At 48.9% G+C, this 25,716-nt stretch overlaps 1 long non-coding RNA gene across 2 annotated transcripts in view; it reads right to left on the reverse strand.

Moving 5' to 3' along the window:
• The window catches only part of LOC310667987, a 33,435-nt gene extending 11,659 nt beyond the window's left edge, over positions 1 to 21,776 (reverse strand). Inside the window, exons 1-3 of one of the 2 annotated variants that reach the window (XR_014506513.1) lie at positions 21,679 to 21,776; positions 3,521 to 3,674; positions 575 to 739 (exon numbers count right to left, since the gene is read on the reverse strand). This is a non-coding gene — a long non-coding RNA (uncharacterized lncRNA). Of the gene's footprint in view, positions 1 to 574; positions 740 to 3,520; positions 3,909 to 21,678 lie in introns of those variants that run through there. The other variant, XR_014506514.1, reaches the window with a different exon arrangement.
• Positions 21,777 to 25,716: the final 3,940 nt, after the last annotated feature.

Below are 25,716 nucleotides of genomic sequence, written 5' to 3' on the forward strand. Positions count from 1 at the left end.
GATCCTTCCCCCTGAGGCCATCCATCGGCATCAAATGCCCCCATTTTCAGAGCTGGGGGCATCTCCTCTAAAAGAGCCCAGCACTATTTTGGTGCACATTGCAGAAGGAACCAAGGGAGCTTATGCACAGACAGCCAAGAGCCCCCAGGACAAAGATGGCAACACAGATCAGTTCTGACAGGCAAGAGCTGCTGAGGTCATCGCTCTTGGTTCTTGCTGCCCATGACTGAGCTCTGTTTTCTGTTTTCTGCAGGACCACAGCGGCTGCCATCTCCAGCAGGCTGCCAAAAAGGGGGACCAGCTGCTGCTTCTCTGACTTCTGAGCCAGACAAGCAGAGAGCTGGCTTCCTTCCTTTCCTTACACACAGTCTGCTGCTGGGGCCAGGTCTCCTTCCTGCAGCACTAGGCACCGAAACCTCTCTACAGCAGCTCCCGCTCTCTCCCTCCTTCCCTCCCACATCTCTTATTTGCTCCTGCAAGCACCCCAGGTGCACACCAGAGACAGACAAGAGAGGCAAGAAGACAGGGATAAGGCAGCAAGCAGAGATGCACCAGGTTCACTAAATTTACTCACAAGTAGGGGAGACAGAGAGGTCAGGCTCATCCACCTTCTCATGCGTACCCAGCTTAGGACTCAGGTGCTTGCTGGACTGTCTTCATCCATCCCAAACTCCCCATCATCTGGGGATAAAGGCGACCAGAGAGAGCATCTTTTTGGCGGTGATGCTTTTGGCATACTCTCCCTGGGGAAAACCAAGTTTGATGTTGAACTAGAGTGCCAGCTGAACACCTTTCTTCTTCCTTTCCTTTTAGCATCCCAAGGTTTACAGACCTTTTAGGTAAAGGTAAAGGGACCCCTGACCATTAGATCCAGTCGTGGCCAACTCTGGGGTTGCGGCACTCATCTCGCTTTATTGGCCGAGTGAGCCGGCGTACAGCTTCCGGGTCATGTGGCCAGCATGACTAAGCCGCTTCTGGTGAACCAGAGCAGCGCACGGAAATGCCATTTACCTTCCCGCTGGAGTGGTACCTATTTATCTACTTGCACTCTGACGTGCTTTTGAACTGCTAGGTTGGCAGGAGCAGGGACTGAGCAACGGGAGCTCACCCCGTCGCGGGGATTCAAACCGCCGACCTTCTGATCGGCAAGTCCTAGGCTCTGTGGTTTAACCCACAGCGCCACCCGCGTCCCTACAGACCTTTTAAGCCACTATAATTTTTTTTACCTGATCTGCTTTACTTTCTCTCTTTTTTAAAAAACACTTGTTTTGGTTTGCTGGGTTTTCTTCTTTTTTGTTCTCAGACAGACATCTTTCCCAGCCCTCCCTGCACGTGAGAAGCAAGATGCTGGACTAGAGGAAGTTTTGGTCTGATCCGGGAGGGCTGGAAACAGGGCAAGGTGGTTCTGTGGTGGAAGACATGCCTTGCAAGCAAAATGCCCCGGGTTCAAGCCCCAACACCTAAAAGGAGTGGGGAGACTCGTGTGTGAGATCCTGGAGAGCTGTTGCCAGTCATTGTGGGCAGTGCTAAGCCCAATGGACCAACACTCAGGCTAGCCACAAGGCAATGTACAAGGACTCGCTGGAACTGTTCAATTTCTCCAAAGAGGTTGCCTTTTGCATAGACTGTCCCCTTGTAACCGAGAAAAATATAGAATCACAGAATTGTAGAGTTGGAAGGGACCCTACATGCCTGCAATGCAGGAATCTGCGGATCTGGTGCTCATTTTGAGAGTTTGTTTCTGATCATATGTGGCCGTTTGGGCCAATGGCCAGTAACATTTCACCTGCATAATAATGGTGATAATGATAATGATAATGATACTGATAATGATAATTTATTTATACCCCGCCCATCTGGCTGGGTTTCTCCAGCCACTCTGGGCGGCTTCCAACAAAATATTAAAATACAATAGTCTGTCAAACATTAAAAGCTTCCCTAAACAGTGCTGCCTTCAGATGTCTTCTAAAAGTCTGGTAGTTATTTTTCTCTTTGACATCTGATGGGAGGGTGTTCCACAGGGCAGGTGCCACTACCGAGAAGGCCCTCTGTCTGGTTCCCTGTAACTTGGCTTCTCGCAGTGAGGGAACCGCCAAAAGGCCCTCGGAGCTGGACCTCAGTGTCCGGGCAGAACGATGGAGGTGGTACTTTAAAAATGTACACAGGCAGTGATTATATTGCACACCTCTTTTTGCCATGGCTGAAACGTCTAGGGGAAGGATGTTAAAAGCTTAAGAAAAAAATCAGTTTGTGTTGGGGTACACGAAAGGCCATGTGGTTATCCTTATACAGACCAGTGCTCCTGTGGACCTTGAATAATAAGACCTCAAACAACTGAAAACATTCATGTGCACAGGTAGACATGGCAAAGTGGCCTCTTTTGGGAATGTTCTACCATTCAGGAACATCTCGTTCTTTGTGTATATTTCAAGTTCTCTTGGGCAGCGAAATTGCTCAGACAAGAAGATGCTCGTGTTCTGTTGTTTATTTCCATAGGCTTATTCCGATCGAAGGAGGAGTTGCTGCAATTAAGAAAGAGGCTCTTCCCCGTTCTCTGCTTGCAGAAATATCAACCAAAGGCAGATTCAGGGGAGCGCGACCAGTGCGGACACATTGGGCGCAGAGCTTCTGGGGTACTGCAGCAGGCACCACAACTATGATGTGCAATGGAAAGCAAGAGGTTGGTGGGAGGATGGATACAGGGTGCCACTGAAATTCGAGGCGCCAAGGTCTGCCACTGCATCAGTTATTGGTGCTGGATTAAGTGCCACAGTGGCAGTGCGCAAAGGCAAAATACTCAAGAGGCCAAACTATAAGAGATGCAGAAGATCTGCAAAAAGATACAATTATGTCCCTCCCACCCCCACTGTGCTACGAATAGTAATTTCAGAGGGTGGCCAATTTAGGTGGGGGCAGTGGCGTAGCGTGGGGGGTGCAGGGGGGGGGCCAGCTGCACCGGGCGCAACGTCTGGGGCTGCCGCGCAGCTCTCTGCCCCTACCTGGCTCACTCACTCTCTCTCTCACTGCAGTGCTGGCTGTGCAAATCCGATCCGAGCCGCCAGGTCGCCGCCCACTGTGGAGGGGAGGGTGCCAGGCGTGCGGTGCGGTGCGGAGAGAGAGCGAGAGACTATCAGGGGGAGGGACAGTGCAGCGGGGGGGGGGCGCAAATTACTTGCCTTGCCCCGGGTGCTGACAACCCACGCTACACCACTGGGTGGGGGGAAAGGGGAGCAGGGAAGGCTGTTCTTAAGAAAAAAGAAAACTGGATTTCCCAGCTCTTGTATAGCGAGGCTGGAATCAGGGTTCAAAAAGTTGCTTAGAATTTAAAACAATGAGAAGCACTGTGCAAACCCAAACCACCAGTGGGCACTCAAAGCCAGAGAGAAATGAAAGCGGCCAGCCGCAGTGTCTCTGTTTTTCATGCCCATTGGGTAGGAAGGGTACAGGAGAGGTTATGCCACAGATCAATTCACACGATAACATAGTAGGCACATCATGCAAAGAAAAGAATGAATGAAACAGGCCTTGAGTTGTGGTCTGCAAACTTTCAGGCTATCCTTTTCTTGAGGCCATAACTCAGCAGTCGAATGTTGCACTCCAAAGGCTCCAGATTCAGGCAAGTTTCTAGTCCTTGTGATCGTAATGTGCAGCTTGGGATGTCCTCTGGGTGAAATCTAAAGCCAGAAGAGAAGTTTCAGTGCCTCGCATATCTCATTGCTCCTCATGGCTAGGCAGAAATGGAGCAACATTATGCAAACTAAGCAAATGCAAAAAAATGCCATGATTGATAGAGGCTGCAAAATCCGGCTTTCCACGGCATACCAGGATACCTTAACACATCTTATTTCTTTATTTTAGTACACACAAACCTGCTTTTGGCTTTGATCATATCTGCAGCCATTTCATAGGGACGCGGTTGGCGCTGTGGGTTAAACCACAAAGCCTAGGACTTGCTGATCAGAAGGTCGGCGGTTCGAATCCCCGCAACGGGGTGAGCTCCCCTTGCTCGGTCCCTGCTCCTGCCAACCTAGCAGTTCGAAAGCACGTCAAAGTGCAAGTAGATAAAGAGGTAGCACTCCGGCGGGAAGGTAAACGGCGTTTCCGTGCGCTGCTCTAGTTCGCCAGAAGCGGCTTAATCATGCTGGCCCCATGACCGGGAAGCTGTACGCCAGCTCCCTCGGCCAATAAAGCGAGATTTGCGTCGCAACCCCAGAGTCGGTCACAACTGGACCTAATGGTCAGGGGTCCCTTTACCTTTACCTATGGCATACCCCAGGATACCTTAACACATCTTATTTATTTATTTTAGTACACGCAAACCTGCTTTTGGCTTTGATCATATCTACAGCCATTTCATGAGGGTGGCGGCGATGGCAGCAGCAGCATTGGCAGGATAGGGTGGCATTTCTCGTTTCTCCTCTAGTGGCAAAACTGGACACACACACACCCCTGGACTGGCTTGGTACATTAATGGCATCTCTGTTCTCTGGCCAAGGATATGCCCCTATTCTGCTCACTTGGTATCTCGTTCTAGAAACAGGGTTAACATACAGCTTGGCCCAGTTTCCTCCCCCTGAAAAAAACTCCCTTTCTGTGGTCATTTCCAGATGACCTGCTTATTGAGCATTCATCCTGATTTGTTTGTGGGAAGGTTAGATGATGCCAGCCATTTAGCGAGCCTTCATTCTGATTTGTTTTCTGGGGAGGTTTAGACGATGTCACGCGCCAGGCAAATGTACAGTGAATTTCCCCCACCACTTTCCCTTTCGCCAAAGGCCCATTTTGGGTGGGTGGGGAGGAAGTAAGCTTGTTGCTAAATCAACTTTAATTGCACAACCAGAATTTTCTGCTACGGGTCGAATTCTACCCGAAAACAGCAACAGCTTGGGAGCGCCCTATGAGACCTCAGCAGTGGTCTTCTTTCCTATCGTCAAAATAAGGGTGTCATAGTGAAAGCGTTCTTAAGTAATGCCATTTAGAGAGTTCCCTTTCGATAAGACCATTAAGTCCAAAGTCTAAAATTGTCGAAATAAAAAATTAGAAAAACATACATATTTACAAAAAAAGAAAATACAACAGAAAAAGAAAATACATGTAACCAAGAAAAAAATTAGAGAATATTTTGTCTCTTTTCATATTTACAGTTATTTATACCTCTATAAAATGCTATACACAATAAAGAAGTGAGATAAAAGGTAAGATAAAAGAACAAAGAAAAAAAAAGAAGTAGAAGAAAATTTTTTAAAAGTGAACATTTTTAAAAGAAGATAAGTATTCACTATACACAGCCATTTCCAATCTATATTTATAGATTTTCTAATTTGTACTTAATAAAATTAATTAAAATATTTAAAAAATAATAATAATGCACCACTATGCTATGGAACACATATTAAAACCGCATCACAACCTCTCTTGAGTTGCTAGCACAGCTGGCTCAGCCCTGACCTAAATACATCTTCAGCAATGGTCTGCCCAGCTTTTTCATGAAAACTGTCCACAGCCAGAAGCTCACTGGAAGGACAGATCCTGAAGCTGAGGCTCCAATACTTTGGCCACCTCATGAGAAGAGAAGACTCCCTGGAAAAGACCCTGATGTTGGGAAAGATGGAGGGCACAAGGAGAAGGGGACGACAGAGGACGAGATGGTTGGTTGGTGTTCTCAAAGCTACTAATATGAGTTTGACCAAACTGCGGGAGGCAGTGGAAGACAGGAGTGCCTGGCGTGCTCTGGTCCAGGGGGTCACGAAGAGTCGGAAACGACTAAACGACAACAACATCTCTAGTTAAAAACGCTGAGTCGTCATGGGTGAAGATGTCAAAGACCTCTGCCCTGGATAGCCACTTCCAGCCAGAGTAGACAATACTGGGCTAGATTAACAAGTTGTCTGACCTGGTATTAAGAAACGCCCTGAACTCCTAACAACGCACCACCTGTTTATTAGGCCAAGGAGAACCCAGGAGTCCTGGCTCCTGGCCACCACTTACCTGCCTCAAAACAACCACTCAGTTTACTCCCACATCTCAACTCAAAACACTCTTGTGGGGAACAGTAGGCTAAGCACTCCCTTTGGGCAAAAGTCTCCTTCCTTCCTTCCTTCCTTCCTTCCTTCCTTCCCTCCCTCCCTCCCTCTCTCCCTCCCTCCTCCACATCTTTATATTAAATATATGCAGAGCCATAGCCGTAGGGGCCTAGCCTAGGTTTTTTGCCCTGGGTGAAGCCTCCAGAGGGGCGCCATTAAGGCTCAAAATCTGTGTGTGTGTGTGTGTGTGCGTGCACACATGCATGCAAATGCGCATGGGGAAAGGTGTGAAACTGGGGCTTTGGCCCGGGTGAAATAAAACCTAGTTTTGCCCCCAATATATGTGTTTGTAGTTTTAACAGTTAGTTTGGCTGTGGTGGCAGCAGCAAGGCGGGTGGAGAGGAATCCCCCTGCCAGGAAAGTTCTGAGACAAAGGGAACTTGGACTGCCAGCAACTGGGCAATCACATGTGGGACGATTCCTGCCATGCTTGGCTCTAAGAGGCACCGCTGCTTCACTGTAGTGGGTCTCTGGAAGACAGAGTTTTCCTGTGGAAATGTAGACACAAAGATGTAGGACTATTTAGGGCCAGCCCAAGACATATGGATGCCCAGGGTGGGAAAGGAAATTGGCACCTGCTTAATTAATTGGGAAAGATGGAGGGCACAAGGAGAAGGGGACGACTGACGATGAGATGGTTGGACAGTGTTCTCGAAGCTACCAGCATTGGTTTGACCAAACTGCGGGAGACAGTGGAAGACAGGAGTGCCTGGCGTGCTCTGGTCCATGGGGTCACAAAGAGTCGGACACGACTAAATGACTAAAGAACAACAACAATTAATGAAGGGTATAACCCACCAGAAAAGTCTCCTGCGGAAGTCCAGCTGGGGAAAAATGAGAGCCCCTGATCCTTTCAGTGGACGAGTGCAAGATAGCCAAAGGGATTTTGCTGCCTGTCTTCATCCTACCAATTCCAATGGGTCCCACCAGCCACCAATGGGCAGAAAGATAGTTTAGGAAGATGCAGAAAAGGCCCTGTGGCACACACAGCTCTATCCTTCCAACAACTTGTTGGTGCTCCACATCCCACCCCACCCCGGGTCTGTTTCCTGGGGTAGTCACGCCCCCCCCCCCCCCGTCTCATGCCCTGGACCTGCAGGAGGATTTCCTGATAGACGGTGGTCCACATCTCAGACCTGTCTCCTACTCTGCTGACTGTAACAGCACCAAAAAGCTGCTGTTTGATGTGCCCACCTCTCTGCAGGTTCACCTTCGTATAGTGCAATTTACCCCAAGAAGTTCAATCTTTTCTGTAGGTTTCTAAGACCCTCAAAGATGGAGAAATCAGGTGCTTCCACACAGATGTTTATTGAAAGATCAGTGCTTTGCGTGATGCCCTTGTCAACAAAATGCCAACCCATCTCTTCCCCCACGTAATCCAGATTTATCCTTTCCGGAGGGAAATCTGTTTAAAAAAACATGCACCTGCTTTCCAACGACCCATTTGCAGTATTTCAGTGACCTGCTTATGCCAATCATCTTTAATGCATTCATGCATGCGGGGTAAATCTGATGGAAATAAGAAGACGGAGCCAAGCCCGAAAGATTCCAGTCACTGAACAAGTGCACTTATAGGTAGAAGAAGATTGAGCAAGAAGAGTTACCGTATTTTTCGCTCTATAAGACGCACCAGACCACAAGACGCACCTAGTTTTTGGAGGAAAACATGAAAAAAAATATTCTGAATCTCAGAAGCCAGAACAACAAGAGGGATCGCTGCGCAGTGAAAGCAGCGATCCCTCTTGCTGTTCTGGCTTCTGGGATAGCTGTGCAGCCTGCATTCGCTCCATAAGACGCACGCACATTCCCCCTTACTTTTTAGGAGGGAAAAAGTGAGTCTTATAGAGCAATAAATACGGTAAGTACTGGAAATCTACAGTCCTCTGAACTTGAATAGATGGCATTCAGGACCATGTCTACGCACAGGATGTCCTATGTTCAGAGGTTAAATGAGGCTGTTCAGAAAAAAAAATCAATGGCTCCAAACTATGCAGCAACTACCCGAAGCCGTACCAGTTCATATGAGCAAGCTGGGTGTGTGTGTGTGTGATAGTAGTGTTTGCGGCACACTTCTCCCAACAGAAGGAACCCTCTGCAACATGGCATGGACTGATCTGCTGAACACACACTTCCTGTTTCAAGCTGAACTGCTACGACATGCATGGTACGGCCATGTCCTCAATTTGCTTTTCTGTTTCACGGCGAACATTTTACAAAACTTAATTTGCATTGAACTCATTTGGTTCGCCGAATGGTTACCGAAATCAAAACAAGGCCAGGGCAGGCATAGGCATAGGCAAACTCGGCCCTCCAGATGTTTTGGGACTACGACTCCCATCATCCCTAGCTAACAGGACCAGTGGTCAGGGATGATGGGACTTGTGGTCTCAAAAACATCTGGAGGGCCGAGTTTGCCTATGCCTGAGCTAGGGCAACGCAAAGACATTTGACGGGGTTCGGTTAAGTGAAGGGGGGACGCCTCCAAGCAAGGAACGGACAAGTGCTTCATTACTCAAAACTCCTCTAGGAGATGTTGGCGCCTGCTTGAAGGCATTCTTAATTTGACAAGCCTACCCAGATGAAAGCCTGCAGGAGTTTTAATTTGTTCCACGCTGTTCTATTCCGGTTTTAACTTTCCGTATGTTTAAAATCGTGGCCGTAATGTTTTTAGTGACAATGTTATTGTTTTTTTCTTTTTTTGTAAACTGCTTTGAGGTTTTCTTCCTACAATCAGGTGGCATATAAATTTTGTGAAATAAAATATATTATTATTATTAATTATTAAATTTGTACACCACCCTTCATCCAGGAAAAAAACAAACATGTGGCAGCAAAAGCAACTTCTAGTAGCACCTGAAAGGCATTAATTTTTGTATTTTTTAAAAAAAACAGCCTTCCCTAACTTGGGGATGTGCTGGACTCCCAACTTCCATCAACTCCAACCAGCATAGCAGGGCTAGTCAGAGGGCCCAGCACTGACCAGCATTTTGCACGCGCAGCCCCGTCTTCTAATGGAGTGGGATGGCTGGGGGGGGGGGCAGAAGGCTGAGGAGGAGCTGCCAGGAGGCTGACCTCCAACATCTGGTGCTTAAGGCCAGTGGCGTAGCGTGGGGGTGCAGAGGGGGCCGGCCACACCGGGCGCAACATCTGGGGGGGGCGCTCGCACTCGCAGCTCTCTGCCCCTACCTGGCTCACTCACTCTCTCTCACTGCAGTGCTGGCTGTGCGAATCCGATCCGGGTCGCCGTCCACTGTGGAGGGGAGGGTGCCAGGCGTGCGGTGCAGAGAGAGAGCGAGGGACTATCTGGGGGAGGGACAGTGCAGCGGGGGGGGGCGCAAATTACTTGCCTTGCCCCGGGTTAGGGGGCGCAAATTACTTGCCTTGCCCCGGGTGCTGACAACCCACGCTACGCCACTGCTTAAGGCAGGAGGTGATCTCACTCTGCTTAATAGTAGGGCCGGCCCTCCCTGTGACATCACACAGAAGTGATGAGAACATGCACTCTTCCCTCATATCAAGTATTTGCTCCTCTCCCCTCAACTTTCAAACGACAACAACCGGTTTCCTTTCTCCAGAGCAGGGGGAGGCAACCTAAGGCCCAATTGCCTCCTAAATCCGGCCCATGGCATGGACGGTCTGGGAATCAGCGTGTTTTTACATGAGTAGAATGTGTTCTTTTATTTAAAATGCATCTCTGGGTTATTTGTGGGGCATAGGAATTCGTTCATTTTTTTCCCTTCAAAATATAGTCCGGCCCCCCACATGGTCTGAGGGACGGTGGACTGGCCCACGGCTGAAAAAGGTTGCTGACCCCTGCTCCAGAGTGTTCCCCCACCATTTGGTAAGGGCACCCCTCTGCAAGTTTGGGAATACACACACACACACACACACAAAAAAACAACACATATATACATATCTACATACACACACTTTTTTTTAAGACAGAAGAAAGCAGGAACCAGGTGATACCCACGCATTAATTTTATTAATGTTTAATTGCTTTTTAATGACCCCCCCCCCTTTTTAGCTATTTCTATTTTTATCTGCCTTGAGTGTCAGGGGGAAATGCAGGGTATAAATAATAATAATAGTAATAATAGCAATAGTAATAATACGTAGTAGTAGTGCCAGTACCTCGTGGCACTGCAATAATCACTTTGCAGCAGCAGCAGCAGCAGCAGCAACAAAACTTGGATGTGAGTGCCTATTCTCCAGCACGGGAGGACATATGGTAATTTCTGCATGGCCCCCAGAGCTATTGGCAATGCCAACTATCCCCCTCTGTGCCACCTAGTTGCTCCCCCTGCCAACATGGCACTAGTGTTGCCTCAGCAATTTTGTTCATTGTTGAGTTTTGTTCTTCTTTTTTTGTCCTCTGGAAGAACCCAGGCATATTTCACATCCTCATTACTGTTTACGCCACATTGGATTAAAAAACACAAAACGGGCTCTCACAAACGAAAGAAGTTCCCATTTAACACCTAGTAGAGCAGGGAAGGAACACAAAGGTCTCACAATAAATACTGAACATGGCACTCTATAAAAACAGCCAACGAAAGCAGGTCATTCCTTTTAAAATCATATTTGTGCAGTGTCAGATTCACAACGCTGACCAGGGAAATCACAGAAACTGAAAGATTTGGTTGAAATAGGTGTGTCTGACTTTCCTCTTCCCAGCTCTCTGCACTGATGCCTCTTAAAAATAATTACCTTTTAAACGATTTTAATCAAGAAACTCTGTGAAGTGCATTCCCTTTTATTTTTTTGAAAGACCACAGATGCAGACCTGAGGCTGAGACAGAATGACTCCTACCTGCCACCAGTTAGGGAGCCAAGAGCTGAGCTGGAATTCGAACCCAAATCATCCAAAAGAACACAAAACTCGAAGAGGAGATAAGAGCAGCCATGGCTAGAGTTTTGCCTAACTAAGACTTGCCATAGCCCCCATTCAAATATCCATTTGGCCATCTAGCTGAGAGGGTGAGGCTGGCCTGGCCTACCTTGCAAAGTTGTTTTTAGGATCAAAGGGGGAAGAGAGAGGACATTGCCTTGAACTCCTGAGAGGAAAGACAGAATCTAAATGAGATGGGTAAATCAGGATTGGCTGTTCCCCTCCCGGTTTGCATGATCCCAGCACGGAATGAATATTGCATGCGGCAACAACACACAAGTTGACCCAACGTGTCCCGCACATTTTCGAGCACTAGGCAGGATCTGTAAGCATTTCCTGCCCTGAAAAACAGATGCATTAAGAGAACTTTGAAATTAGAACTAGCATAAGGACTCCTGCTCCATAGGCAGAGATCTATATAAAGGTGCTTTTAAGACGGTTCAATTATTTAAGCCGATAGCCCCCAAGAGCAGCTCTCTGGAACACCAAGTACTGGAAATGGAGCATGCCACAACGGTTATCGTTATAAAATGTCTTCCCCCCACATCACATGCGCACAGCCAGAGCAAGGAGTAGTTCAGGGAAGTCTTTCCTTGGGAGGCGAGAGAGAGAACACAGAGTGTCTGTTTACAACTGCACCAGTTGAGAATGAATTCTACGAGCAAAGCAGCAGCATTCTTCCACAGAACTCCACATCTATGGCAGAAAATAGATCAATGACAGGGATACTACCAGGGGCCAGTTTCTTCCTCTTTCGTTGCTGTTGAGGGCCACATTCCCTCAGGGGTGATCTGCCAAGGTCCGCATGCTGCTGCTGGCCAGACAGAGCCAGAGGCAAAATTGTTCTGGATTAACTAATCCAGAATAAAGAGGGCCCTGCTTCAATTTTCATTCTGGTCACCTCCAATTAGAATTCCCAGTCCTATGTAGGTCTACTCAGAAACAAGCCCCACTGGGATGGATGAGGTTTCTTTCAAATAAGTACAGTCATACCTCGGGTTGCAGACGCTTCAGGTTGTGCTTTTTCAGGTTGGGGACCATGGAAACCCAGAAGTACTGGAACGGGTTACTTCCGGGTTCCGGTGGTTGCGCATGCTCAGAAGCGCTAAACTGTGCTTTGCGCATGCACAGACACGTCAAATAGCAACCCACACATGTGCAGACGCGCCGCTGCGGACGCTGCAGGTTGCGAACGTGCATCCCACACGGATCATGTTCACCAGAGCGTCCACTGTATACGGAAGTTGCTGTTTTTGTACAATGCACCAACACAGCTACTGTTCTTGAAAACGCATAAAAGTGGCTTTAGTCTTCTTGGAAGCCTACCAATTTGTTCTTAGATGGCGGGCCATACAACTAGGGAAAAAGGAAATAAAATAAAATGTGGCCCCCTTCAAACTGTTCTGAAACTACCTGGAAACAATTTTAAAAGCCAGGAGCACCAGGAGGGAACAAACAGGAAGGAAGGAATTCTGATGGCATGGAAAGATGAAGTAGCTTCAGGAAGCAATAGGAGGGGGAACATAACATGTAGTTGGGGCTTGCATATGGCTGCTGGACCATGTTCTGCCCACCTGTGCTCTGGCACCTGCAGAATCCCTCCGTCTGCCTTCCTTCCCTGACCATCCATCCTGCTGCAGCAACAGCCATTGTGCTAAGGTGAATAACAATTTCTTTACACGGATGCAGAAATTCTTCTACAGAAGGATTTTCCACTTCCATTGACCCATTTTCTGCTAAAAGCTTGCTTTCAGATTATGAATCTGTAGGTAGGGGCCTGTCCTTCAACACTTTAGGTACTGTGCTTAGCCGTAGGTACTATGTAAATACAGATTACATATTTATTAATAAAGCATAAAACATGAATGTCTTTGGGATAAAAAAAAGTCTTCAAAGTACAGCCTGGGTGATTAAACCAGAATAACTGACAACTCTGCTAATGCACATTACATGTGACTGACACACACACACGGAGCCTCGTAGGATTACAGAGTTGGAAAAGACCCTCAGGATCATCTATTTCAACCCCCCACAATGCAGGAAACTCAACTAGATCGTACATGACAGGCGGCCATCCAACCCCTGCTTTAAGCCCTCCAAGGAAAGGGAGTCCACTACCTCCTATGTATACAAAGATGTGCATCCTCTCATAGGGACAGGCTGGCTGTGCCTGGCAGCTTGTCTTAGTGTGTTTGCATGTGCGTGCATGGAGACAGTGGAGGCGGGCAATGTCCTAAATCGGGGTACCCAAACTAAGGCCCGCGGGCCGGGTAAGGCTCGGGGGACTCGTTTATCCGGCCCGTGGCGACCCCCGCTGCCCGCTCTTACCGGTGCTGCGCTGCGCAGCTGCCCATTTCCGGGTTGGAGGAGCACCGGAAATAGCTTGTGCGCATGCGCAAGAGTCATTTGCGCATGCACGGGTGTTATTTCTGGTGCACATCTGGGTCAGAGGAGGCCGGTGCACATGCGCACAAGCTATTTCCGGTGCTCCTCTGACCTGGAAGTGCGCTGGAAATAGTGTGTGCGCACGCCTATGGGCACGAGCTCCCCCGCCCTCCGGCCCGCCGCACGACTGGCGCTGGAGACACCTGCCAGAGGCGCAGTAAGTTTGCTGACCCCTGTCCTAAATGACCTGCTTCTCTAACATGGAGGAGAGGTCCATCTACAGTAACTCTGCAGGCCTCTAACCAGGGGCCCATTTTCCCTTTTCATAGCAAATTTGGGTGGGAGAAACCTCCTAGAGCTATAAATAAAACTCTGCAGAGCAGTAATGATAGCTCTGCAGCGCCCGAGATCCACATCAGCTCCCCATACTAAGTCACATTCACAACAGTGCAAACCCCTCCCCGTCCCTGCCATTCTAAAAATAAATCTGACCACTCTGCCTGGAAGTCAGGGGCATGGTGGAAGATGGAGCTGCAAAGAGGCACTTTCAGCAGCCTGAGGACATCTCTCCGCTCCTTCAGACACAGCTCCAAAAGGCCCAGCCCCATCTGAGAGTACGCAAAGTTTCTGGGTAGCCGAACTACACATTACTTGGAAGCAGGTGCCAACAATTCCCCACTCATGGTCTTTTTCGCAAAACAGTAACTGAAGGTTCTGATCAAGTTTTGGAATGGCTACACAGAGGGAAGTGGGGATCAACTCACCCCCTGCCCTGATTTTTGTTTTAACCTGCCCAGCGTGGTTTTATGCTGAGTTGGATTTGTAATTATTTTGGAAGCTGCTCTAATCACTATAATGGAATAGTGGCTAAATCATCACCTCTACCCCAACCACCATCCATTTCACATTGGGGAGGTAGGGACAGATCCCTGCAGCATCCCTAAGGACAGGGACATTGTGGGAGGGGGGCTGGGAATGGGGCTTTGTGCAGTTCAACACATTCCCACTCATTACGAGCAGCATGTAGAACAGAAGCTTCAGAAGAACAGAAGCTCTGCAGAATCTCTCCACCACCTTTTCCAAGTGCAGCACAGCACAGCAGGACGCACAGGTGATACTTACTGGCTGGAATGCGGTAAGGTAAAGGTAAAGGACCCCTGACAGTTAAGTCCAGTCACAAACGACTCTGGGGTTGCAGCGCTCATCTCGCTTTACTGGCCGAGGGAGCCGGCGTTTGTCCGCAGAGAGTTTTTCTGGATCATGTGGCCAGCATGACTTAGCCACTTCTGGTGAAACCAGAGCAGCAAACGGAAATGCCGTTTACCTTCCCGCCAGAGCGGTACCTATTTATTCGTCTTGCGAAGCAACTCAAAAAACGAAAAACTCTTTCGTCCTGTGAGTTTTTCGTCTTGCGAGGCATTCGTCTTGCGAGGTACCACTGTATAACCACCGGCAACTGGGAAACACTGGCCAGCGAGCGCTCCAACTGGAGAACAGCCTTTACCAAAGGTGTCACGGGCTTGGAAGACGCTCAAACACAGGACGAAAGGGAGAAATGTGCTAAGAGGAAGGCAGGCTTAGGAAACCCTCACCGTGATCAACTCCTGCCCAGAAACGTATGTCCCCACTGTGGAAGGACGTGTGGATCCAGAACTGGCCTCCACAGTCACTTACGGACTCACTTTTAAAACCGTGTTCATGGAAGACAATCTTACTCGGCTAAGAGTGATCGCCAAAGAAGAAGGAGGAACGCTCACAAGCAGTGCATGGAAGCAATGCACCTTCTCATGTGGTTTGTCCTCAACCAACCAATCAAAATCCAATTTTTAAAAGTTGGGTGAAGCAATTGTGAGTCCCATGCATCTCCTCTGTCTTGATCTTTAGTCCTTTCAAAGTCTCCCATTCCCAAGGTGTCCTAATGGCCTAAAATGCATGAAGCTGGTTTACATCAGTAATGTAGACAGGACCATAGTCGGCAAAAGAAGTGGTTGGGAGAAAGGATGAGTCACAAAGCAGGTGTGCTGGTAACTTTTTAGAACGATAATAATTTGGGTGAAAGGTGTTGCAAAAGCAACTTCACAGGCATCAAAGAAACGCAGCTCTTGTTCTTCCAAGATTGTTGAAGCAGACCCTTCCTCTGCCTGCAACCAGCTTTCGCCTTCCCGTTGGGAATCCCCGCCTCTGCCTGCAAACATGAGCTCACTGGCATTTGGATGGGCTTGGCTCTGCCTCCCATTCACTTGGACAGAGCAGGAATCCTCTGAATGAGGGCTGGTCTCTCTCCAAAAATAACCGAACCCTTTGAGAGCCAAAACACTTGTGCCTCTCCAGAGGAGATCAGCAAGTTTCTTTAGATCTGGTCAAAACTGAGAAGCTGGAAAGAAACTGTGACTCAGCACAGGCCAGAGCAGCAACGCTAGTGGCATTAGAGAGACAGGATTCTGCTCCAGTGGGAGCTCACAGCTTTTCCAGGACTGATCTCAAATCCTGGAGTCTACACAATTCCAGACAAGACTGTTAGATGCCTCTTAAGGTGCATGTAAGGTGTGAAGAAAAATACAAAAAGCATGAGCAGGGAGGACTGATACTTGACAGTGCCTGAGATAATCAACACTGTCTACAAGACCAGAGCAGACACGGAGAAGAATAATAGAATCTTAGCGTCGGAAGGGACCCAAGGGTCATCTAGTCCAACCCGCTGCAATGTAGGAATCTCAGCTAACACTGAGTAACATTTTCTTCCCCTAGATACATAGATAATTTCTTACGGTCGGAGACCAGCTTATAAAACACACTTGGGGGTGCAATCCCAGAAGGAAAACAAACGTTTAAAACAATGTACAACAATAAATTTAAAATTTATAAATGCGATAAGTGTATAGACACTTTAAACTTTAAGATAAGCTACCGCAGAGAGATGACCCAGAGTTACCCATGGAACCAAGTTTGGGGATTTTCTTAACAAACTAGTTTGGGTTGGGGGATGGTCTGCGCCTACAGATCTGTACACAGAATCTGGTGACTATCCGGGTCGTCTTATAATCTTTGCCTAACAGGAAAGGTCAAATTTTTGCTTTTCCGGGAGGTCAGCGAGCCTCACCAGCAGGGGATCAATGGTCTCACTATGTGCCTCTTCATAAAAGGGACATCTAAAGAACAAGTGCTCTGGGCTTCCTATATCCCTCAATGAACAGGTGCAAAGTCTCTGAGCATATCCTTTTTAAAAGGATCCTTCCAGGACTGGCGAGGGCAGAGCTGAACTTCTGGCGAGTGTAAAAGCCCTTCTTGCATTTTTGGATACGAGAAAGAAGAGATATGCTGCCGGTGCGGCTATATCTCTCTCGATTTCTCCAATTTTATAGTTGGGGCACCTTGAGTCCTGTTGTCTCTCATTGTCTATGATTCTTTGCCTGACCGTAGCTTTTCCCTGGCCCAACCATTTTCTTCCCCTACTGCATTCACGAGGAAAATCCATTTTCTGAAGGTGCTATCAGCAACACAGGATGCCACTGCTGAGATGTATGCCCCTACTAACCAATGAGAGATATAAAGCTGTAACTTGTATGCTTGGCTTCATGCTGATCTGATTCTTTCTTGGAGCGATGGTGAATTCACCTCAAAGGGACTCACTTGCCGCCACAGCAGCGTGCTGCCCCCCTTTCACTCACATTCTGAACGTTCTTGTTTCTGGGAAATAGCTGCAGGTGCATATCTTTGCAACATCTCCAGCACATCTCTGAGATTCATGGATGGCAAGTGGATTTCTGGGACCTTTGCCAATTATCAGATCGCCCAACTACTGACACATTAAAAAGATGAGTAACAACAGACCCCCCCTTTTTTTTACATCTTGGGAATTTGCTGGGAGATGCAGCATGGGATGAAGAACGGCTTATGAGGAACGGCTAAGGGAGCTGGGCATGTTTAGCCTGGAGAAGAGGAGGTTAAGGAGTGATATGATAGCCATGTTCAAATATATAAAAGGATGTCACATAGAGGAGGGAGAAAGGTTGTTTTCTGCTGCTCCAGAGAAGCGGACACGGAGCAATGGATCCAAACTACAAGAAAGAAGATTCCACCTAAACATTAGGAAGAACTTCCTGACAGTAAGAGCTGTTCGACAGTGGAATTTGCTGCCAAGGAGTGTAGTAGAGTCTCCTTCTTTGGAGGTCTTTAAGCAGAGGCTTGACAACCATATGTCAGGAGTGCTCTGATGGTGTTTCCTGCTTGGCAGGGGGTTGGACTCGATGGCCCTTGGGGTCTCTTCCAACTCTGATTCTATGATTCTAAGATCTCAAGTGAAAGCAGCGGAAGTCATGTGAAGTTGTCGGGTCTTTCTTCCCACTCTGAGGAGGCTATGGAGTTTTTATTGAACAGGAAGTACAGTATCTTCTGGCAGGGAACTGACCCCACTTTTGGACGAAAATGTTGCATAACTTGTCATTCCTACATCCAAGGCAGATTCCCAGTCCCTTGTTTAGCCTCCAAACCTATGCTCACCTACTTAAGCTCCAGTAAACTCAACTGCACTTACTTCTGAGTGGACATTATAGGATTGCACTGTTAAGAACTAGTGAGTTAAGAAAGCCTGTGGAGCCACAGACTGCTCTTATTCAGAGGCTGCTGTGTTTAAAAACCAAACAAAATCCTGAGACCTTGCGGCCATGGCCAAATTAACAAATTTTATAAGAAGACTGTAAAAAATGGAATACTGGGCACCATTTATTGAATCCTGTAGATGCAATTCAAGAATGCTAAGCCCACGTTCATGCTTTCATGAATTAAGATAAATAATAATACAAATAGTAATTTTCAAACAAGTGTCTCCCCAAAGCTACAAAAATATTCAGTTAGGTTGATTTAGGTGTACCTCAAGTCTCTATCATGTCTATAGACACCCCCTGTTATAGTTACCCCCACCTCTAACATCATCATAGCTTAATGAAGAGTTCTTAATAGTTTTGTTTTGTTTTTAAATCAACACACAACACCTTGCTGGCTGCTACTGTCCAAAGCACAAATGTTTTATGTACAAGTCCCACAACAATTGTTTTCATTTACTTAGTGAGTTTTACTGTATTAGGCCAGGGCACAGGGGCAATGCCATTCTACAATGCCACCAGCCTTTAAACGAGCCAAAAACTGGCTTCTCATCTACCATCTTGAAAACAACATCATGCAAGTTCCCCTTCAAACTATTACATGGACTTTGATAAGCCCATTCCCAGGCTGCAGAAGTGGCAGCTACCTCAATAATCTGATATCTTTTACGCTGCTAGTATGAAAACCTGCTATTCAAAGTTTTCTCTTTACTTCTCTGTGACAATAGGATCTAGGCAGGCTCTAGTATGGATCCGTACAGTGTGAACAGACACCAGCTGGGGTTCTCGTTGCCTCGTTGTGTTAGCGAGGCCTCTGTACAAGGTCCTGGGTGACAAAGAGCAGATGAATATTCAGCAGCGTGTGGCTCTGCTGCCCGTATCACAGCAAGGTCAACTTGTACCACTTAGCAATATATTCACTGCTACGGACGAAAAGAGTGTAATCTATAGCAAGGTAGACTAAGCTCTCCCTTCTGACTTAAATGGGAACAAATGCAGTTAGCTGGTCACTTTCTGAGACCATTTTGCCAGATCCCAATGTCTTCCTAACCGCAAAAGGAGAATATGCAAGGCATATTACAGAACTGTATTGTGTATTGTTGCTTAGTAAGAAACTTTGGATAAATTACCTACAGAACTTTTTTTTTTTGCAGATTCCTTGCAAATGCACTGTTAAGTCTTCGTTCTCTTAGTGCCCCCTCCCTCTTTAATGTCACAAAATGAATACTCCATCTCTCATCTGAGGCTAATGCCCCTTATGAAACAGACTATTAGAGTCTCTCTGAGCACGTACAGATTGCACTGAGCAACTTTGGTCTGATTCCACAGGCTTAAAAGCAGGGCAACTTGCATGAGCCAAGGACAGGGTTCCCACAAAATCCAAAGCCGTGCACCCATCTTTAGAAATTAAATGCTGCTCTGCCTCCCTTTAAAGGATGAAGTTCAGATACATAATGGGACTTTTAATGCTCATAGCTTACAAAAGTACTTCGGCACCACTCCTGCAACTACTGCTATTTCTCTGGCCATACCTGTTCGTTCCACAGTGGCAGATGAGAATTAGTTTTGATTATGCCAACTTCAATCATCAAGCAGCACAGCACAGCGGCAAATGGCACATTCCTGCCCAGTGCCTCACATCCATTTCAAGTTCTGCCAGGGTGGCAAGAGGCCATGCCACGCCAAGGCAATTTGGTTGCCCTCAAAAACTGAACCACACAATCCAAGAGGCAAAGTTCACCCAAGGCTGCTCTGCTACCATCTCCCTGAGTGCCAAGGCACAAGCCTCCAGGCGGAGAGTATTTTCTTGGAGGATCATGTCACAAAGGCAGCTTCTGTGGCATTCTGAGTGGCGCAGCTGGAGAGAGATGCTTATGGAGTCTGGCCATTCCTGAAGACAAGATGCTTCAACCAGAGCCTGGCCAGCTGCTCAGGTGTATGGAGGGTTGCCTAGAGGCTGCCACCCTCTATATCACCTGTGCTGTCAACTCAAGGAGCCAGGCCCCACCCTGCAAGGGCCAGAGGCACTCTAGTTGCTGACTCCTGACCAAGAGAGCAGAAGAATGGAGCAGAAATACACTTTCATACACTTCTCACACACCTCATGTAAGATTCCCGCAAGACAAAAGGAACAAAAGGAGCAAGAGTTCTAGGTACACCAGGTACGTCTGCTTGTCTCCCTCCATCCCAGCAGACTCCACAAAAGTTTCATATGCCCATTGTGACCGTTTTTTGGCTGAAGTCTGGCAACAGCTCAGAACTGGTCCCCTGCCAGGACCTGCTATTGACCAGCATAATCCCGAGATCAGAGCAAACTGCTAGAAGCCCCAGGGCAGAAGTCCTCATTTCTAGCAAAGGGACACCCTTGCTTCACCAGGCCCGAGGGTCTGCTCTGCCCCCCCCCACATGTCCACATTTCTCTAGGTGTTGCACTTCGTCGGTGCTGAGATGCCTCTAAGCCTGAGATGAAGGGGAATTTCACCCATCGCAATGTCTCACTTCCCTAAATGGCAAAAAAAACCAAAAACAACAACCCACAACCAAAACCATTTCTCATCTGGGAAAAAAATCTTAAATTAGTCTTCCCCCACCCGCTTACGAAAGGGAGACGGGGGCAAATGCGGCGGGGAGTGATTGGAAATGCGATTAGGACTTCAAAAGCACATGAACTTCTGATGGCGAGAGCAGACTCCGGCCTCGCCTCCCCTCCCCCCATGTCGCCTGCGGGGGAGGCCACGCGGTGTCGCTTCGCCCTCCCTCCCTCCCTCCCTCCCTGCCGCCGCCGCCGCCGCCGTCTGGGGCTGCCCGTGACCAGCAGATTTAAGGCCCGGCGCGCCGTCACGCCGCTCCAGCTTTCCCACTTGATCCTGACCGCAGACAGAAGGGGAAGGGGCCGCCGGGCGGCGACCTTCCCTCCCAGGAGCGTCTGGAAGGGAGGAGGGGGGCGGGGATGGGGGTTAGCACTCCCGCCGCCGCCGCCCGAGGTGCTCCGCGATCCTTCCCGGGGTGGGGTGGGGTGGCCTTGGGGGAGCCTCCGCCGCCGCCGCCTTACTCACGGCTCCTCCTCGGATCGCTCTCGCCGGGGCGGGGCGGCCAAGACGGCGCTGGCGGGAGGGGGGGGGCGCGCTCCGGCTATGCCTTCCCTTTGTGTGCCGCTTCCTTCCCGGCCGCGAGTGGCACTTGGCGGAGAAGGGGCGCCGTGGGAGCCGAGCGGGGTCCTCCTTTCTTCGCGCTTTCCGGAGCGGAGATGAAGGGCGGGGGGCGGGGGTGGTTAGAGACCCTCTCCCTCCCTCCCTCCCGGCTGGCGTCTGCCGAGAGGCTCGGCGGGGAAAGTTGGATAGAGGCGCGGCGGGCGGGCGGGCGGGCGGGGCGGCCCCGCTGCTCCCTCCGCGGGAAGAAAACAAAACAAAACAACCCACAAACAATCAAATAGCCTTTCTTTCGCGAGGGGCAGGAGGCAGGGCGGCCGCCGGTCCCTGCCACGCTCTCCCGGCCTCGCAGGTCGCTCGGCGATGCTCTTTTCCCACGGGCGCGACGGGGCGGGCGCGCCGTCGGACAGCGCGCATCACCCCGCGCTCCCCGGCGGCGGCCACGCCGGACGCCGCGGGAAGGGAGCCCGTGACCTTGTTTCGCTTGGGGCCAAAGCGGCAGAGAGCTCAAGCTGCTCCCGGATCGCGCCCGCACTTGGCAAGGGATCGCGCAAGGGATCGCGCCCCACCTCAGCCCATCCGGCGCCGGCTCCGCTCGCTCCCGGTCCCCGTTCAAATCCACGTCGCGACCCGACCCGTCTCTATAGGAGCGAGGGCTCGACGTTTTACATATACATCCCATATGTGGGCAGTTTTCAGGGAAGAGGTGGGGTGGGTCAGATGAGCGCCGAGGATGCTACCCTATTGGCTGATCGGGAAGCCCCGGACTCCTCTTATTGGCCGCGAGCCCCGAAGATTGATTTTTCCCCTTTCCCCCTTTTTTTTCTTTCAAAAAAAGAGAACGGTCTTGGGTATCAGAGGGAGGAGGATTTTGCAGACAAGCTCGCCAAGGAGCAGACATTAACCCCCAGCGCGCCGGACAGACACGCGAGGGAGGCAGCAGGCGCGGCCGGATAGCCAGCATTCCCCAAGGTGCATGAGAAATGGATCCGTCCCACGCCTCTTCCTAAGGCTGGCTGGGCTGCCGCCTCCCAGGGTTTCCGGCCTTGCTCCTGTGCCGCTGCTAACGCAGCAGGGCTGATGCGCAGAAAGGACCAGGGAGGCTTTGTTGGCGGAGCATCTCCGTGCCAGATTTTCTGCTCTCCAAGGTGCTGGTAAAGATGCAGGATCGGGGCCCCCGAGGAAGAAGGAAGTTGGCTGCCTGGCTGGGATGACTCCCATGCAGAGGGGAACAGGGGCTTCTTTTGTCACCAGTGGCGTAGTGTAGGTTGTCAGCACCCGGGGCAAGGCAAGTAATTTGCGCCCCCTAACCCGTGGATTTACGCCCCCTAACCCTAACCCCCAGATGTTGCGCCCGGTGCGGCCGGCCCCCCCTGCACCCCCCACGCTATGGCACTGTTTGTCACAGTGAATGGGGGCAAGGGCAGCTTGGCCTCTCAAGGAGTGGGGTGAGAATAAAAGAGGCCCCAGCCAGGATCGCTTCTTTGATCCCACTATTCAGAGGAGCCTTACTCTAACGTGGGCAGACACGTCCACACCTCTCGAGTTGTTTTCATTTATTTACAGTGGTACCTCGGGTTACAGACACTTCAGGTTACGACTCCGCTAACCCAGAAATAGTACCTTGGGTTAAGAACTTGGCTTCAGGATGAGAACAGAAATCGGGCTCCGGCGGCGCAGCGGCAGCGGGAGGCCCTATTAGCTAAAGTGGTGCTTCAGGTTAAGAACAGTTTCAGGTTAAGAACGTACCTCCGGAACGAATAAAGTTCTAAACCCGAGGTACCACTGTAGCACTTGTAATGTCACAAACACTATGGACAATATGGACAGATTCAAAATATAATTACGAAATAATATGCAGTTGAAAATGACACAGCTGGTTTTCAGAGGTCCAGCAAATTGTTAGTCATTTGATTTTACTACAGTGGTACCTCAGGTTACAGACACTTCAGGTTACAGACTCCGTTAACCCAGAAATAGTACCTTGGGTTAAGAACTTTGCTTCAGGATGAAAACAGAAATCGTGCGTCGGCTGCGGGAGGCCCTCTTAGCTAAAGTGGTACCTCAGGTTAAGAACAGTTTCAGGTTAAGAACGGAACTCCGGAGCAAATTAAGTACTTAACCTGAGGTACCACTGTATTGGCGAAAAATGCTACACACACCCCAGCAGGTTATCTACTATGCAGAGGCCCATTCAAGTGACTTACACAACCCCTCCATTTATATCAGTGGCGCCTGGGCAAGAGAAGGCCCCCAGCTGTTAGACCTGCTTGTCTCCCACTAGGCTGTCCTAAAGGGTGTCGACTTCTGAAAAGCTTTACACCACCAGTGGCTGCAACTGAATGTGAGCCCCCGGGAGGGAAGGCTGGACCATGTACAGTGGTACCTCAGGTTAAGAACTTAATTCGTTCTGGAGGCCCGTTCTTAACCTGAAACTATTCTTAACCTGAGGTACCACTTTAGCTAATAGGGTCTCCCGCTGCCACCGCACCACAATTTCTGTTCTCATCCTGAAGCAAAGTTCTTAACCCAAGGTACTATTTCTGGGTTAGCGGAGTCTGTAACCTGAAGCGTCTGTAACCCAAGGTACCACTGTATTTTGCATTCTTCGCTTTTTAGCCAATACAGTGGTACCTCAGGTTAAGAATTTAATTCGTTCTAGGGGCCTGTTCTTAACCTGAAACTGTTCTTAACCTGAGGTACCACTTTAGCTAATGAGGCCTCCTGCTGCTGCCGCGCCACCACCGTGCAATTTCTGTTCTCATCCTGAAGTAAAGCTCTTAACCCGAGGTACTGTTTCTTGGTTAGCGGAGTCTGTAACCTGAAGCGTCTGTAACCTGAAGCATCTGTAACCCGAGGTACCACTGTAAGGTGTAGTGGTTGGACTGAAGAGGACCAAGTTAGAAACCTCAGAACTGTAGTTAATCTTCTTGCAGAGCTGGCATTCCCAGCAGCCCCTAAAAAAAAAACCCTAGTCCTGAGAATGCCTTGAGGTGGTGGGATGTGCTTCAAATCCACAAATTTCACCTTTCTCACCTGAGAAACCTTCAGAGGGCCACATGGCAGTGAGTGAGGAGGGCCTGAGTGTGACAAATGCAAATTTCACCTTTGTACAGTTGACTAGTGTGGTCTAGTGGTTAGCGTGTCGGACTGGGACCTGGGGGACCAGGCATGAAGCTTGCTGGGTGACCTCAGTCCAGTCACTGCCTCTCAGTCTGACCTACCTCACAGGGTTGTTGTGAGGGTTAAATGAGGAGAGGGAAGACCACAGACACAACCTCGAGTTCCTTGAAGTAAAAGGTGGGATGTAAACACGACAACTAAATAAATGAATATGGCACACCTCTCTATCCTCCATTCAGCCAAGCAAAGAGGCGTTTGAGTCACCCAAGGAGGGTTCAGAAGAGGGCCTGTGAGCGATGTGGGAAGAGGCCCCCCAGGTCCAGATGGAGCATTTTGGAGGGCTGCTATTGGCTGCTCAGCCCGAGGTCCCTCACTTCTGCCTTAGAGCAAAGGGAGGGTATTTAATTTGGTACATAAACACTTTAATGACTCTGAAGAGGCCGACAGGATTCCGTCTCCTCTTCTTTTGTCTCGAGGCTTGTAGAAAGTGGGATATATGGTGGCCTCGTGACAAAACCCATGGCTTTTACTGGCATCTGGAGAGCAGATTGTGTTAAAGTACTTCTGGCTGGAGAAATGCCACACTCAGTCCACCCCCCCACACACCCCACCCTGCAATTTCTAAGAGACTTTGGTGAAAGGGGTTGTCATGAGCAAGGTTATACATGATTATAGGATTCCAGAGCAATGTACGGCGGGGATATGGCATGAAAATACGTGTTGATTTGTGTGTTTATGCATGGCTTTTCTTTTTTTTTAACAGGCCACCCAATACCATTGTTCTCTGGGTAGCTCACAAATGCAAAATTGTAAAATACAGTATGAAAATACAATACCACGAAGCAACATTTGCAATATATATTTTTTTTAAGTGAGCAGAGATAGAAGAGTAGGTTTCAAGTTCTGAACTTTTAAATTCACAGATTTTAAAAGGCCTAGAAAACTAAAAAGGAGTCCTTCCGTAACACTGAAATTACCATAAGGAAGGCACCAAGCAACTTTTTACCACATCTGGGAAGCCATCACTAACAAGGCTCTCATCCCCATAGACAGCTACCTTACCACTTGGAAAAAGGCTGACATAAGCAAAGAGACATATTCTTTTCTGTAGGATTGCCAATTTCCGTACTATCCTCTTGCACTGGTAACGGCAGTTTGATCTGAATGCATTCAGTTGATTAGGTATCTCCACATCCTCTGAAAAGCTTCACCTTTCAGTTTCTGCATATCAAGCTGCTAGTAGAGGCAAAGGAAGAGGGGAGAGTATTTTTCCTGGTCAGTTGGCAACTCTAATGACATGCTCCCTTCTCTTCCCTACAACTCCCCCTTCCCTTCCACAGTTTGCTTTAACCATAGTGCTATGACTGGTATGAATGATTCCTAATGCTCGCGAGAACGAATTGCCCTCCTAGACAGAGCTTGGATCTAGGGGGTGAAGTGGATTTGCAAGGGCATTAATGATGGTTAGCGTCCGTGCATGGTGC

The sequence above is a fragment of the Podarcis tiliguerta genome (assembly GCF_965153285.1).
Source record: "Podarcis tiliguerta genome assembly, chromosome: 17".
Lineage (NCBI taxonomy): Eukaryota > Metazoa > Chordata > Lepidosauria > Squamata > Lacertidae > Podarcis > Podarcis tiliguerta.